Source organism: Cervus elaphus, chromosome 13 (assembly GCF_910594005.1).
Source record: "Cervus elaphus chromosome 13, mCerEla1.1, whole genome shotgun sequence".
NCBI classification, from domain to species: Eukaryota; Metazoa; Chordata; class Mammalia; order Artiodactyla; family Cervidae; genus Cervus; species Cervus elaphus.
Genome location: NC_057827.1, coordinates 42,114,081 through 42,128,980, shown reverse-complemented (window position 1 = coordinate 42,128,980; position 14,900 = coordinate 42,114,081).

Here is a 14,900-nt window from a genome sequence, read left to right as displayed (position 1 = left end):
CCTTCCCAGTTTGGGTAAGCATCATCCAATCCTTTAAGAGCTCTAGAGAACAGTGTTCTCTAGATGTTCATCTAGATGTTCATCTCCCCAATGTTCATCGCAGCACTGTTTATAATAGCCAGGACATGGAAGTAACCTAGATGCCCATCAGCAGATGAATGGATAAGAAAGCTATGGTACATATACACAATGGAATATTACTCAGCCATTAAAAAGAATACATTTGAATCAGTTCTAATGAGATGGATGAAACTGGAGCCCATCATACAGAGTGAAGTAAGCCAGAAAGATAAACACCAATACAGTATACTAATGCATATATATGGAATTTAGAAAGATGGTAACGATAACCCTATATGCAAGACAGAAAAAGAGACACAGATGTATAGAACAGACTTTTGGACTCTAAGGGATAAGACAAGGGTGGGATGATCTGAAAGAATAGCACTGAAACATGTATATTATCAAGGGTGAAACAGATCGCCAGCCCAGGTTGGATGCATGAGACAAGTGCTCAGGGCTGGTGCACTGGGATGACCCAGAGGGATGGGGTGGAGAGGGAGGTGGGGGGGGGGGTTTGGGATGGGGAACACATGTAAATCCATGGCTGGTCATGTTGATGTTGGAAAAAACCACTACAATATTGTAAAGTAATTAGCCTCCAACTAATAAAAATAAATGAAAACAAAACAAAAAAAAGAGCTCCAGAGAATGAAAAGGTGGAGGAAGAGAGTACTGTTTCACTTTGATTGACTACTTCAGTTAGATATCAGTATTCTCCTGCACTTGGATCAGGCCTCTACTTTGGCTAACCTGGTTCTCAGGTCTTCAGACTTGAACTGAAAGTGTAGCACTGGCTTTCCTGGGCCTCCAGCTTGCAGATGGTAGGTGATGGAGCTTCTTAGGCCCCATAATTGTGTTAATCAATTCTGTATAATAAATTCTTTTCTCCATCCCTCCTTCTCTCTCTCTCCCCAATACATTCTGCTGGTTTTGTTTCCTCTGAAGAACCCTGACTGGCACAACATCCTTCCTGAAATATTTCAGAAAAGAGGCTTTGTGGCTCCAGAGAAGCAATAATTATTTTTTCTTTGAATCTTTGCATCCTGATTGAGAACCTCATTTTGGTGTCTGATATCTATTGTCTTATCGTGTCGGTCAAAATGCCCATTTTAACATTTTTTACATATAGATTAACATTTTTCTTCAAGTTCTAGCACTGGATTTATATTTCTTTTAGAAGAGTTACCATGTATATATGTTTAGTCCCTAAGTAATGTCCAACTCTTTGTCACCCCATGAACTGCAACATGCCAGGCTTCCCAGTCCTTCACCGTCTCCCAGAGTTTGCTCAAACTCATGTCCATTGAGTCAGTGATGCCATTCAACCATCTCATCCTCTGTCACCCCCTTCTCCTCCTGCCCTCAATCTTTCCCAGCATCACTGTCTTACATAAATGGCAGGACACAAAAAGACTAGTTTTATTAGACATTGTCTAGACATGATTTATTTTCTCAAAGAAATTGCCGTCTTAAGGGATCAATATACTCTTTTGCATTTCTTTATATCTGAGTCTATTTTCACCCCAGATGTTAAGTAAAAATAATTGTCAATCAGATTAGGGTTAGTCCTCCTAATTCACGTTGGAAATAAGTCAGTGGGCTCATACTGCTCAGTGGACATGCTCCAGAGACCTTTGGTGAAGGATGAGGCGGTATTTGCGAGTCTCTGGGTTCTTCAATGCACCTGATCTAGTGGGTGTTTTCTTTTAACCTGTATTACATACTGAAATTCATGATTTTCCCTGAAGGAAAAACAACACTGATTACATGAAATACAAAGATGTTTTGGAATTTTTGTGTAACTTGTTAGATGTGTAACGTTTTATCCCATTAGCATCAGATAGCCACAGCCAGTGTTTATTTCATGAAATTAATTCCTATGCCTTATTCCACAATTTAATATTCTTAATATATGCTCAGTTGTATCCGACTCTTTGTGACCTATGGACTGTAGTCTGCCAGGATCCCTTGTCCATGGGACTTTCCAGACAAGAATACTGGAGTGGGTTGCCATTTTCTACTGCAAGCTATTATTATGATAAATTTAAATAAAAAGATAATGGATCCATACTTATGTTGGAGCCTCTCACCGAATGTTTATTTGAGCACTTTCATGTCTTTTTATTACAATATTTTTTTCATTTATTTTTATTAGTTGGAGGCTAATTACTTTACAATATTCTAGTGGTTTTTGTCATACATTGACATGAATCAGCCATGGATTTACATGTATTCCCCATCCCGATCCCCCCTCCCACCTCCCTCTCCACCCGATCCCTCTGGGTCTTCCCAGTGCACCAGGCCCGAGCACTTGTCTCATGCATCCAACCTGGGCTGGTGATCTGTTTTACCATAGACAATATACATGTTTCGATGCTGTTCTCTCGAAACATCCCACCCTCGCCTTCTCCCACAGAGTCCAAAAATCTGTTCTGTACTATTAGAATTTTTTAAAATTTGCCTGTATCTCCCATTAGACGGTCAGGTGTTTGGGGACAGCTCTTCATATGTAAATTTTCTTCATACTTTCTCACATGACAGGTATTTGATATTTATTAGAAACAAACAGTCTATATCCCGAGCTGCTCTAATTCAGCTCCACATGAAGCAAAAGATCTCTTTTCATTTCATTTTTCCTTCCCCACTTGGGCACACATCCAACACTATTTTCTGCCTTATCTCGTTAGTTTCATTATCTTTTGATTTTTAAACAGAGCTTTAGTTTTCTAAGTTTCATATGTGTCAGCTCATGTGACCTCACCTCAATGAAACAGATTCAAAGAGAAAGAAAAGTGTGTGTGTGGGCATGTGCTCAGTTGTGTCTGACTCTCTGTGATCCCATGGCCTGTAGCCCGCCAGCCTCCTCTGTCCGTGGAATTTTCCAAGCAAGAATACTGGAGCGGCTTGTTATTTCCTACTCCAGGGAATCTTGAAGCAAAGGTATCAACCATGAAATAGCTTTCATTAAGTCACAGAGCTATTGATTACAAAGGTAAAGCTAGAGGTCAGCGTTTTCAGCACCATCATGGAGTTTTCAAAGCATAAAGTCTCATTATCTTATACCCCCCAAATTTCCAGTTCCTGTTACTTTTTCTGCCCCGGATTATGAAGTTGATTACAAGGAACTGTGTCACTGAAATGCATTTTTTGCTTGGTTTGTGTATTTTTGTGTAAACATTAAAAAAAAAATACACTGGAATATGTGTTCCCTGAATATTTTCTCTACTTCATTACTAATGGAGTTTAAGTTTAAATTTAATATAGAAAACATATAATTAAGTGAGTAGAATGATTTTGTGAGAATCCTTTATAGAAATTGTTTAGAGGACTATGTTTAAAAATCTTTTGGAGATGTGCAAATACTAAAGCATACTGTAATTTTCAAAGTTGCCACAAGATGGTAGCAAATTCCTTTGTTTCATTTTAAAAATTACTGTCCTTTTCCCTGGTTGAAAAATTAAACCTGTTCGTCTTTCCTGAACATTGCTGCAATAGATAATGAGCTAGTAGGAGATTGCAAATACAGATTTAACGTCCCTCCACCAGCCAGAACTCTCCTCTTCATTATCATTTGTGCCAACAACCTCATAGTTCTCTCTAGTGAAAACGTAGGCAGCATTATTTATTTTTCTCCTTCCTTTTCTGGATATAGCTCTAATCCTTACCTTGAAGCAAATTCTGCTTTTTGCGTGTAATGTTAAAGAGATTAATCTCCTTCTCTGTCCATTTCATAGATATTGGTTTTAATTGAACTTTGATCATTATGTGATTATTATACCAACCAGGTATATTCAATACCTGGCTTCTAGACTTCAAAAACACATTCAAAATGCATTTTAAAAATACTCTTGGAAAATATTATTACTTTGTAGTGAACTAGTAAGAACTACTATAGTTGTATCACTGTCTTGATTCAACACAATCTCAAGGCCTTCCATTCTTTGTCCCTATGACTGTTTTTCCAAGCATTCTATTCACAATTCAATTAAGGTAAGTTTTAGTATCATTACTAGCATTCAGGTTATTTATTCTCTTGACTATCTTCACATAGGGCTTCCCCAATGGTTCAGCGGTAAAACATCTGCCTGCAATGCAAGTGACACAAGAGATATAGGTTCCATCCCTGGGTCAGGAAGATCCCCTGGAAAAGGGCCTGACAACCCACTCCAGTATTCTTGCCTGGAGAATCCCATGGGCAGAGGAGCCTGGTGGGCTGCAGTCCATGGGGTCTCAAAGAGTTGAATACAACTGAGGTGACACATATTCACACATATAATTTTTAGAATACCATGCATTTCTAGCACCTCTTTGTCATTTCATCTCTTTCTTAAAGTTTTTTGAAAATTGCCTTTTTGAAAGTATATACCTTTCAATGTATACCCAGAGTAGTAAAATGTTACCTTATTGTCTGGTCCTAACCTCCCTAAACGGAGAAGGCAATGGCACCCCACTCCAGTACTCTTGCCTGGAAAATCCCATGGACGGAGGAGCCTGATGGGCTGCAGTCCATGGGGTCGGGAAGAGTCAGACATGACTGAGCGACTTCACTTTCACTTTTCACTTTCATGCATTGGAGAAGGAAATGGCAACCCACTCCAGTGTTCTTGGCTGGAGAATCCCAGGGATGGGGGAGCCTGGTGGGCTGCCATCTATGGGGTCGCTCAGAGTCGGACACGACTGAAGTGACTTAGCAGCAGCAGCAGCAGCAACCTCCCTAAAACTAGTTTGCTTTTAATATGTACCTCTGCTTACATAGAGTTTTATATAATATTTTGTGATTTTTTTTGAAAGTGTTTTTTAATCTTTTGTAATTTTAATTTAATTAGTGTGATTTGTATTATTCAGAGGTACCAGGCCATCAGAGAATAAAAGTTAAGATGTCTGTTGACTTCCACTTACTTCTTCCTCAGTATCTTCTATATACATCTGTGTACAGTGTAAATTGTTCTTGTTGTTCAGTCCCTTAGTCGTGTCTGAGTCTTTGAGACCCCATGGACTACAGCACATCAGGCTTCCCTATCCTTCACTGTCTCCTTGGGTTTGCTCAAATTCATGTCCATTGAGTGGATGATGCCATCCAACCATCTCATCTGCTGTCATCTGCTTCTCTTCCTGCTGTCAATCTTTCCCAGCATCAGGGTCTTTTCCAATGAGTTGGCTCTTTGCATCAGGTGGCCAAAGTATTGGAGTTTCAGCTTCAGCATCAGTCCTCCCAATGAATATTCAGAGTTGATTTCTTTTAGGATGGACTGGTTTGATCTTCTTGCTGTCCAAGGGACTGTCAAGAGTCTTCTCCAGCACCACGGTTTGAAAGCATCAATTTTTTGGCTCTCAGCCTTCTTTATGGTCCAACTGTCACATCCATACATGACTACTGGAAAAACCATAGCTCTGACTATATACAGACCTTTGTTGGCAAAGTGATGTCTCTGCTTTTTAACACAGTTTAGGTTTGTCATAATGTTTCTTCCAGGGAGCAAGGGTCTTTTAATTTCATGGCTGCAGTCACCATCCACAGTGATTTTGGAGCCAGTGTAAATTACCTAGTCCTTATTTTCACATATCAGAATATAACACAATAAGCTTTACAGAACATCCCAAAATCTCAATGATTAAAGATTTAACAGAGTTTTTATTATATAGCTTTGATTTTCTACCTATGAAAGCCTGAATACCACCTTTTCCCATAAAACCAAGCTGATTATACTTCCACAATATGACCTATAGATATTCGATATGAATTAGTCCATTGATATCACACTGAGACACAGGGTTTTAGAGATTACCTAATGAGTCTATTATGGAAAATTACATCCAAACTTTCCATAGAAGATATGCCTTCATCTAAACTCAATGGAAGAAAGAGAAAACATATAATATCTCTTGAGTTATAATTTCTGTTTCCTTCTTTGACACTTGCTGGCTAAATGTTCTTTGTTTTTGCTCAAGGCAGATGCTTTGGCTTATATAATAGTGTGTTAGAATTTACCCAGGGCTAAATGTGGCTTTGCCTTATTACAATTATTGTATTTGATCCAATACTTTGACAATTGGTCTGTTTTAATCCTAGGGACATTTTGATTTTTGTGATGCATAATGTTTCCACTTTTACTTTTTTCCCCTTTAGGAATAGCAAATTTGGTTCACTTCTAATAACTATAGCAAAATATAGCATTGCATTGGTGTACAAATTTATCCTTGGATTTATTATTTTCCTCATTCCTTCTGTATTCCTTTTCTTAATCTTTCTAGTTATTTTTACTTTCTCCTCATATGTATATTTTCTAAGTAATTTTGCCACGTTTACATAATGAGAGAGCCACACACAAATACCTTTTTAACATGTTAAAATGTTCTAAGGCACAAGGGAGGAGAATATAGGTCCCAGAGTCCGAGGAGCTTTGTAGATATAACACATTTATACATACACTGAAGAGCCAAGAGAATCAGGATCAGCTATAATCCTCACTAAAATAAAATAGATGTAGTCCTCTGCATAAAGGCCCCATTGATAAATTAGTATTTAACCAAGAATTACATTTACTAAGCAAAAAGAACTAGTATGAAAAAACATCCTGGCCTTACACTTTCCCCAAAGTACAACATGTAACAAGCAGATCCTCAGACTTTTGTTCTTGGCAATGTGGTTGACTAGAGAGTCTGAAAGCTTCTTGCTATGGAACATTTAAAATATAAATTAGTTCATGGGAAAGAAAGGACCACATGGGCCCAAGGAAAGCCAAAATATTATTGTTTGAAAACTAAAATAATAACCTGTCCAACTGCAAAGACTATTTTGAGGGTGTTGTCAATCCACAGATGACTGGGTTTTGGTTGATGCACTTAAAAAGGAATCAGGGACTTAGGACTGAATGAGGTGACACTGGGATCAAACTTCCTCAATAAAGCCTGTGCCTCTAGAGTGCTAATTTCTCCATGAAAGAACTGATCAGAAAAGCAAAATGAAACACATTATGGGAAACAAAATCTTTACATGTTTGGAAAAAACACAGTTCTATGTCACTCAGGAGAAATCACAATGGAAATTAGATAATATAACTGAAAAATAAAGAAAATACAATATATCAAAAGTTATGGGATTTGGCTAAACAATGCTCAGAAAGAAATTTATTACAAAAAAAGGTTGAAAAATATGAGCTCAGTGTCCCACTTAAGAAGTTAGAGAACCATAGAGTAAATATAAAGAGAGAAGGCACAAATAAACAGACAACCAAGATGACATAATCACACACAAAGTGGACATTAAAAAATATAGTCATCTTACTGCAATAACTTTAAAAACTTGGGTGAAAGGGACAATTTATTAGGAAAATATAAATTGTCAAAATCTGACTCAAGAAATAGAAAGCATGAAAAGATCTCTGACTATTCAATAAATTGAAACAGTGTTTAAAATATCTACCACTAATTAACTTAACTATTCCCCTTACCCCTTCTACCCACCTACCAAGCAAACTAGTTCTACAGACAAATCAAATATTCAAGTAACTGATAGCTGCAGTATTACCATATGCATACTGTTTTAGAAACTGGAAGAAGCAAGAAGGTTGCCCAACTTTAAAAAATAGAATAACCAAATCAGATAAGATGGTAAGTGAAAAATTATAAGCTAGACTATAGGATCAATTTAGAAGCAAATAATCCTAAATCAATGAAGTAATAACCAAAATTTTTAAATGTCTAAAAAATGCATCATGCTCATAAGGGTTTTAACTCAGGAATGCAAGAGTGATTTACTATTGGTAAAAACATTAATGAAATCCATCACCTTAACATATTAATAGAGAAAAAAACTGCAGGGTTATCTCAATAAAAACAAAGAGAAGTCAACAAAATTCACTGTTCCTTTATGATAAAACTTTTTAGAATAGTTGGAAGAGAGGAAAACTTTCTTAATATCAGTATATCAAGTTTCACTCATAGTGGTGAAACATTAGAAGCATTCCTTTTGAAACCAGTCATGACAAAAGCATGCCCTATTTTGCATTGTACTGGCCAGTCCAGGAAGCCCAGAGATGGACATAAACAAACATAATAATTAAAAAAGAAGAAATAATACTCTCTATATTTGAGAGTAGTAGGCAACCCAAGAAAATTTCTAACTAGCTTTTTAAAAATAATCAGTGATTTCTAAAGGTTTATTACATGTAAGATCTAGAAAAAAATTAAAATGTAAAGCAGTAGAAATAAATCTACCAAAAGGCGTTGAAGACTTTTATGGAGAAAATTATAAAAATTTATTGATAGTCAATAAGAAGAACTAAATATATGGAGAGGATATTGCATGCAATAGAAAGTCAAAATACTAACGATGTGAATGATCTCCAAATCTGTGAATAAATTCATTGCAATATTCCAGTAAAATCTTACCAATGTTTTCTTGGAACTTGAGAAAGATTCTAACACTCATGGAAGAACAAAGAGAAAACAGACAGTTATGAAGAAAGAACCTGGGGAGATATCTTACCAATACATCAAGACATTTTAAAGTAATAGAAATTAGGGAAAGGCAGTATTGATAAGGGCAAAGATTAATAGACCAATGGGAAAAATAGAAAGCTCAGACACAGAGTTGTATGTGTGTTTATATATCTGAAGTTGATAGATGAGAAATAAGGCTTATCAAATCAGTGAAGAGTAATAGATTTTTAAAATAAATTACTCTCATGGAAAAAAATAGGATTCTTATCTTTCATTAGAAGCTGTGATAGCAATAATTCTCTGCTGATAAAAACCTAAATAAAAACAAAACTTTAAGACTTTGTGAGGAAAACAAAGAAAGATCTCTCTTCATTTTGTAATAGCAAAGAATGTATTAAATAGGGAACAAAGCATAGAACATATAGGATACAGTCAGTAAAATGGACTATGGCAAAGGTAAACATTTATATTTACTAAAGGACTGTTAAAAACAGAAAAAGGAAATGAACAGACTAGATGAAGACATTTGTAGGGCTTAGAGCTGACAAGGATTACTACCAAGAATATGTCAATGTTTTCAATAAATCAGTAGTAAAAGAGTGAAACATTCCAGTGGCAAATGGGAAAAGAATATGAGAAACAAGAAGATGACATCTCATAGGCCAGTTAAATACATGAAATGGCATGCAACTTTGTAAATATCCTTTATGAAAGTTTATTACATATAGGATATATATATAAAATGCTGATTATTACTCCAATAAGATGTTGACAAAGATATGCAACAAGGTAAACTTGCACACAATGCTACTATGACTGTAAGTTATTAAAATCATTTGAGAGAGAGAGAGAGCAATTGGTTAATACCTAATAAACTTGACCATGTTGGTACATTCAACCCATGAATTTCTAGAGGTAGGAATTTCCATATATGTACCCAAGAGACAATATTGTGTATGTACACAAGAGATATGTACAGGAATGTTTAGAGTTTGGTGCTTAAAACAGAAAATATTGAGATAATAAAATTCTTTTCAGCAGCATAAATAAGTATGCTGTGGAAGGGGTCATATGACAGAATATATTAAAGCAACAAAAACAAATGAACTAGGCTAGAACCATTGGTATCATTATGGGTAAATCTTTCATACATAATGCTGAGTGAGAAAAAGCTCCTTGGAAAAGAATACACCCAATATTATGACAATTGTTTAAGAACATATTGTTGTTCAGTCACTAAGTTGTGTCTAACTTTTTGAGACCCCACTGACTGCAGCATGCCAGGCTTCCCTGTCCTTCACTATCTCTCAGAGTTTGCTGAAATTCATGTCCATTGATTTGGTGATGCCATCCAACCATCTCATCCTCTGTTGCCCTTTTCTCCTTCTGCCTACAATCTTTCCCAGGATTAGGGTCTTTTCCACTGAGTCAGCTGTTTGCACCAGATAGCCAAAGTAATGGAGCTTCAGCTTCAGCATTAATCCTTCCAGTGAATATTCAGGGTTGCTTTTCTTTAGGATTGACTGGTTTGAACTCCTTGCTATCCAAGGGACTCTCAAGAGTCTTCTCCAGCGCCACAGTTCAAAGGCATCAATTCTTCAGCACTCAGCCTTTTTTTATTGTCTAGCTTCACATCCATACATGACTACTGTGAAAACCATAGCTTTGACTATACGGACCTTTCTAGGCAAAGTGATGTCTCTGCTTTTCAATACATTGTCTAGGTGTGTCATAACTTTTCTTCCAAAGAGCAAGCATCTTTTAGTTTCATGGCTGCAGTCACCATCCGAGTGATTTTGGAGTCCAAGAAAGTAAAATTTGCCACTATGTAAGTGGTGACAATATAAAGGTACACATGGAAATGACAAACATTTAATTCAGAGTGACTTTTACTTCCTAGGTGGAGGGAGGAGAATATAATTCAGAAGAGGGGCAAAGGCATTTCAACTGTATTTATATTTCATTTCTTTAGCTGTATTTTGAGTTTATAGGTATTTATTTACTGTTTTTATATTTTTAGATAAGTCTGAATTATTTAAGAAAGGCTTCAAAACAAAAACAGCTAAAATTGACACCAGTTACAATATGCCTGTTAAGAATATCCAGTCCTTCTGAAAGGTGCTTATTTTTGATAACTATACCAAATATAAAATTATGTTTCCAAGGAAAGACAAATGCCCTAGCATCATGAATGCCAGCTTCCTTTGATAAGTCTACTTGGAGTAAAATAGAGACTACAGATGTTAGGTACCTTGTGTTTGTATGTGTGCACAGAGATACAGAGACAGAGATGGAAGAGGCTGTTATCTGATGAACAACCACCATCATATATTCAGAACTTTTATTTTTAAAAGACTCAAAATCATCCACAAATATCACATTTAGATTGCATTTCTACCTGTTTCTTTCTCTCTTTCTTCCTCCTTTGTCCCTGCTTGGTTCAAGTAATAATTTTCAAATATCTGTCCAATGTCTTGCATGTCAAAAATTATTGCTAGAGCCTTCAATGCTCAAGGAAAATGCTGCAAATCCTTTTTGCATTAACTCTTTAAATTAAATATTATAGAAACATAAAATGACATATGACTAGGAACCCAAGTGACTACTCTGCAATTTGCAAATTTTTCTTTATTGCCAGATCCTTAATTTTTTTCCCTTAGTGCCTTCATTAATGTAGATTTAAAAATCCACTGATTGAACAAAAAAGCCATACAGCCCCAACATATCTCTCTTATTTTTTTTAAGGATAGAGCTGATTGTAATTCAGCTAGGAACCTTTGTGAAGATTAGCTCTATTCCTGAAGCTGCAATTTTCACAGCAAATACTTTCTTATTCTTAAGAATAATTTATCCAACTTCTGTTATAAATATGATATTTCTTTTCTTATGTGTGTACCAAGGGCTTAACAAAAGCTTTTATTATCAGTTATTTTATCTAGATTCAAAGCCTTTAAAGAAATGCTTGATGCTTATTATTTTATATGAGACTTCCCATATATTAAATTAGGTTATTCTGTGTAAACATTTTTCATTTTAGTGAAGATTACAAAGCTGGACTGATTCCAACCCTGTATTAATATTCTCTGACTTAGAATATATTTACCAAGTGTTAGTTTCACTATATCTTTTAAGTATAAGGATTCTTTTGTAATTTAGATATTAATGATGATATCAATATTATCACCAAATAATCCTTTTTAGACTTATTATCAATTGCCCAGCTGGAGGCAAACACAAATCTCGTTGAAGAGGTAAACTTACCTATTAAATACATTATTGGATCATGGTTCTTCAGGGTGAAAAGTTTGTGTGTATGTGTTTTATGACAAATATCTTTTATGTGTGATTTTTGGAGTTTGGCTTTTTAAAGATATGGAGAGGTGGCTTAGTGGTAAAGAATCTGCCTTCCAATACAGGAGACGTGGGTTGGATCCCTGGGTGGGGAAGATTCCTTGAAGGAAATTGCAGTCCACTCTAGTATTCTTTTTTTTTTTTTCTTTATGTTCACTCCAGTGTTCTTGCCTGGAGAATCCCATGGGCAGAGGAGCCTGGTGGGCTACCATCCATGGGGTCTCAAGGAGTTGGCACGACTGAGTGACTGGGCACAGACACAGACATGTAAGTTCTAAGACACTCATTTGTTTTCTGATTTAGGTGCCCAATGATCAGGGCTTTACTATCCAGCACTGCAGGAAGGTTTTTTGCAGAATTTTCCAGTTCACACACTGGTGCAATGTTCAAAACTCATTATGCCCATCAAAATCAGCTTGTTCAGGGACTGCAATGGTCCTTCCTCCTTAGGGTCCTAAAACAAATATGAAAACATCTCCCTTTCTTTCTCAAGTCTATATGTGAAAAATCAGTGTCATAAATATGCCCCAAAGTTATTGTTTGAAATAAGCAGTGATAGGAAGCTTTACTGAAGCACCTATAATTTCAGTCAAAGTCATTTTCTGAACCCTCTTTCTGAGACAAGGGTTCATTCCTGCATTTGCCTTTTCTCAGATCCTAAGGCGATTGAAGGTATGGTGACATAACAACCTTTCCCTTTCACAACACAAGGTTGGGTGGTTAATACTCATTTTTGATGATCAAGTGGCCTCTAAATTACAAATAAACCCCACTCATTCCCTAGTCTCTGTTTTATTTTTGACTTCAGGTTCATTTAATGGGGTAGCAGTTAGAATTCCTGATTTGGTCTGGGAATGTTACCTGGATATATGAGGCTCCCAAAAGCATCTCCCCTCATGTGAGACTTGAGCCTATCATGATTTGGAGGAGCAATCATTCCACATCCTTTTCCATGCAGGCTCTTTTGGGGATGTATTGGACACCCTCACTCTCCTCTTCAGTGAGATCAACTCTTTGGCAACTCCAGTCAAAGTTGTCTGTAAACTACAGCCCAGAGTGGCCAACTCCTTTTCAGCCTTCTTGGAATTATGTGTAAAGCAGTTTCATTGCAAATGATCCTTAGTCATAACATAGATAGCTGGGGATTTAGTTTGCCCATCCTCTCTGCAGGTAGCCAATGAGTCCCTTATTTCCTGACTCTTTTTAAAAATGTATTGTAATATAGTTACAATTTTGTATTAAAGTGTACAGCAAAGTAATTCAGTTATACACATATTTGTCTATTCTTTTTTAGATTCTTTTCCATCATGATTTATCACAGGATATTAAGTATAGTTCCCTCTGCTATACAGTATGTCCTTATTATTTATGTATTTTGTTTATAGTAATATGTATATTTTAAACCCAAACTCCTAATATATCCCTCCCCCACCCCTTACCCTTTGGTGACCATAAGTTTATTTTTTGTGTCTGTGAGTTTATATCTGCTTTGTACAATAAGTTCATTTGTATCAGTTTTTAAAGATTCAACACTAAGTGATATCATACGATATTTGTCCTTATCTGACTTCCTTCACTTAGTATAATCAGCTCTAGGTCCAGTCACGATGCTGCCAATGACATTATTCCATTAGGTTTTATGGCTGAGTAATATTCCATTTTGTGTGTGTGTGTGTGTGTGTGTATGTATATACATCATATCTTTATCAATTCATCTGTTGGTGGATACTTTGCTTCCATGTCTTGGCTCTTGTAAATAGTGCTGCTATGAAAAGTGGGGTATGTATATCTTTTTGAATTATAGTTTTGTCCAGATATATGCCCCAAAGCAAGATCACTGGATCATATGATAGTTCTATTTTTAGTTTTATAGAAACTCTATACTTTTCTCCATAGTGGCTGCTCCAATTTATATTCCCATCAACAGTATAGGAAGGTCCTCTTTTCTCCACACCATCTCCAGCATTTGTTATTTGTAGACTTTTTGATGATGGCCACTTTTATAGTTGTTAGTAAGTTGACTGATGGTCTAGATTCATTTCCAAATTTGTTCCCAAAATGTTTACTAGGCTGTAGAACTGTCTAAAATAGGTCACCATTAAAACATACACCTTGAAGAGAATCCTTTCCTATTAGACAATTCTGTTAGCTACAACAGGATTGTGGGTCACTTCAAGCTTTGTAGGTTTGGCAACTCTGTGTTGTCAAAAGAGAAAAAAGTCTGGAAATCATCTTGTCAAATATGACCATATGAAAAAGAATCAATGAGTACCTCAATGTAGGTATATGTAAAAAGAAATCAAGAAAATAATGAGAAAGTAAACCACGCACTCACACAATGGACAGTGAGATTGTGACTCAAGTATTCAGCAATGAGGAATTCCAAAACTGGCATTACTCGAAAGAGAGACTTAATTTCTCTCTGATTTAATTTCCTCTGCATTAACTATGGGTTTATTCTGGGAGAACGTTATTTTAAATCCTTGCCAAGTCTTAATTTTGTACCATGTACATGAAGTGACTACTAAAAAATGAAATAAAAAACAAGTGCCATGTGATTAATACATTATTCTTTTTAAGGAATAGAACCAGGAGAAATGAGTTATAGTTCTGTAGAGAATATGAATTTTAGCCCACAGATGCAAGTAGCAAGAACTGCATTACCTCATTTTCTTTAAATCAACTTAAATCTTTTCTGAGGGCAGTTTAACCCCAGTTGTTACTGAGATTCCCATTTCTCTGCAAAGCTGTTCAAATTCTCTGGTTTCTGTGAGCTATTTAGACATGATAGAATCTCATCTTGTTGTCGGTCCCCCCGATTACCTCTGAAATGCTGATTGTGGCACCTGCATGGCCTCTTCAGGTCCCCCAAGGTTGCATCCTGTCTCCCACTCTCATAGTGGGGGAATCGTGCTATGCATATCACAAAGCTGTCACCTTCTAGACGCTGCCACCTCCCCAGTGGACTGGCACAGGCTTTCTAGGGGACTGCACATTTTTTACCATTTCCTTATTTCAGGGCCATCTTTTTCTTCTCTCTTACG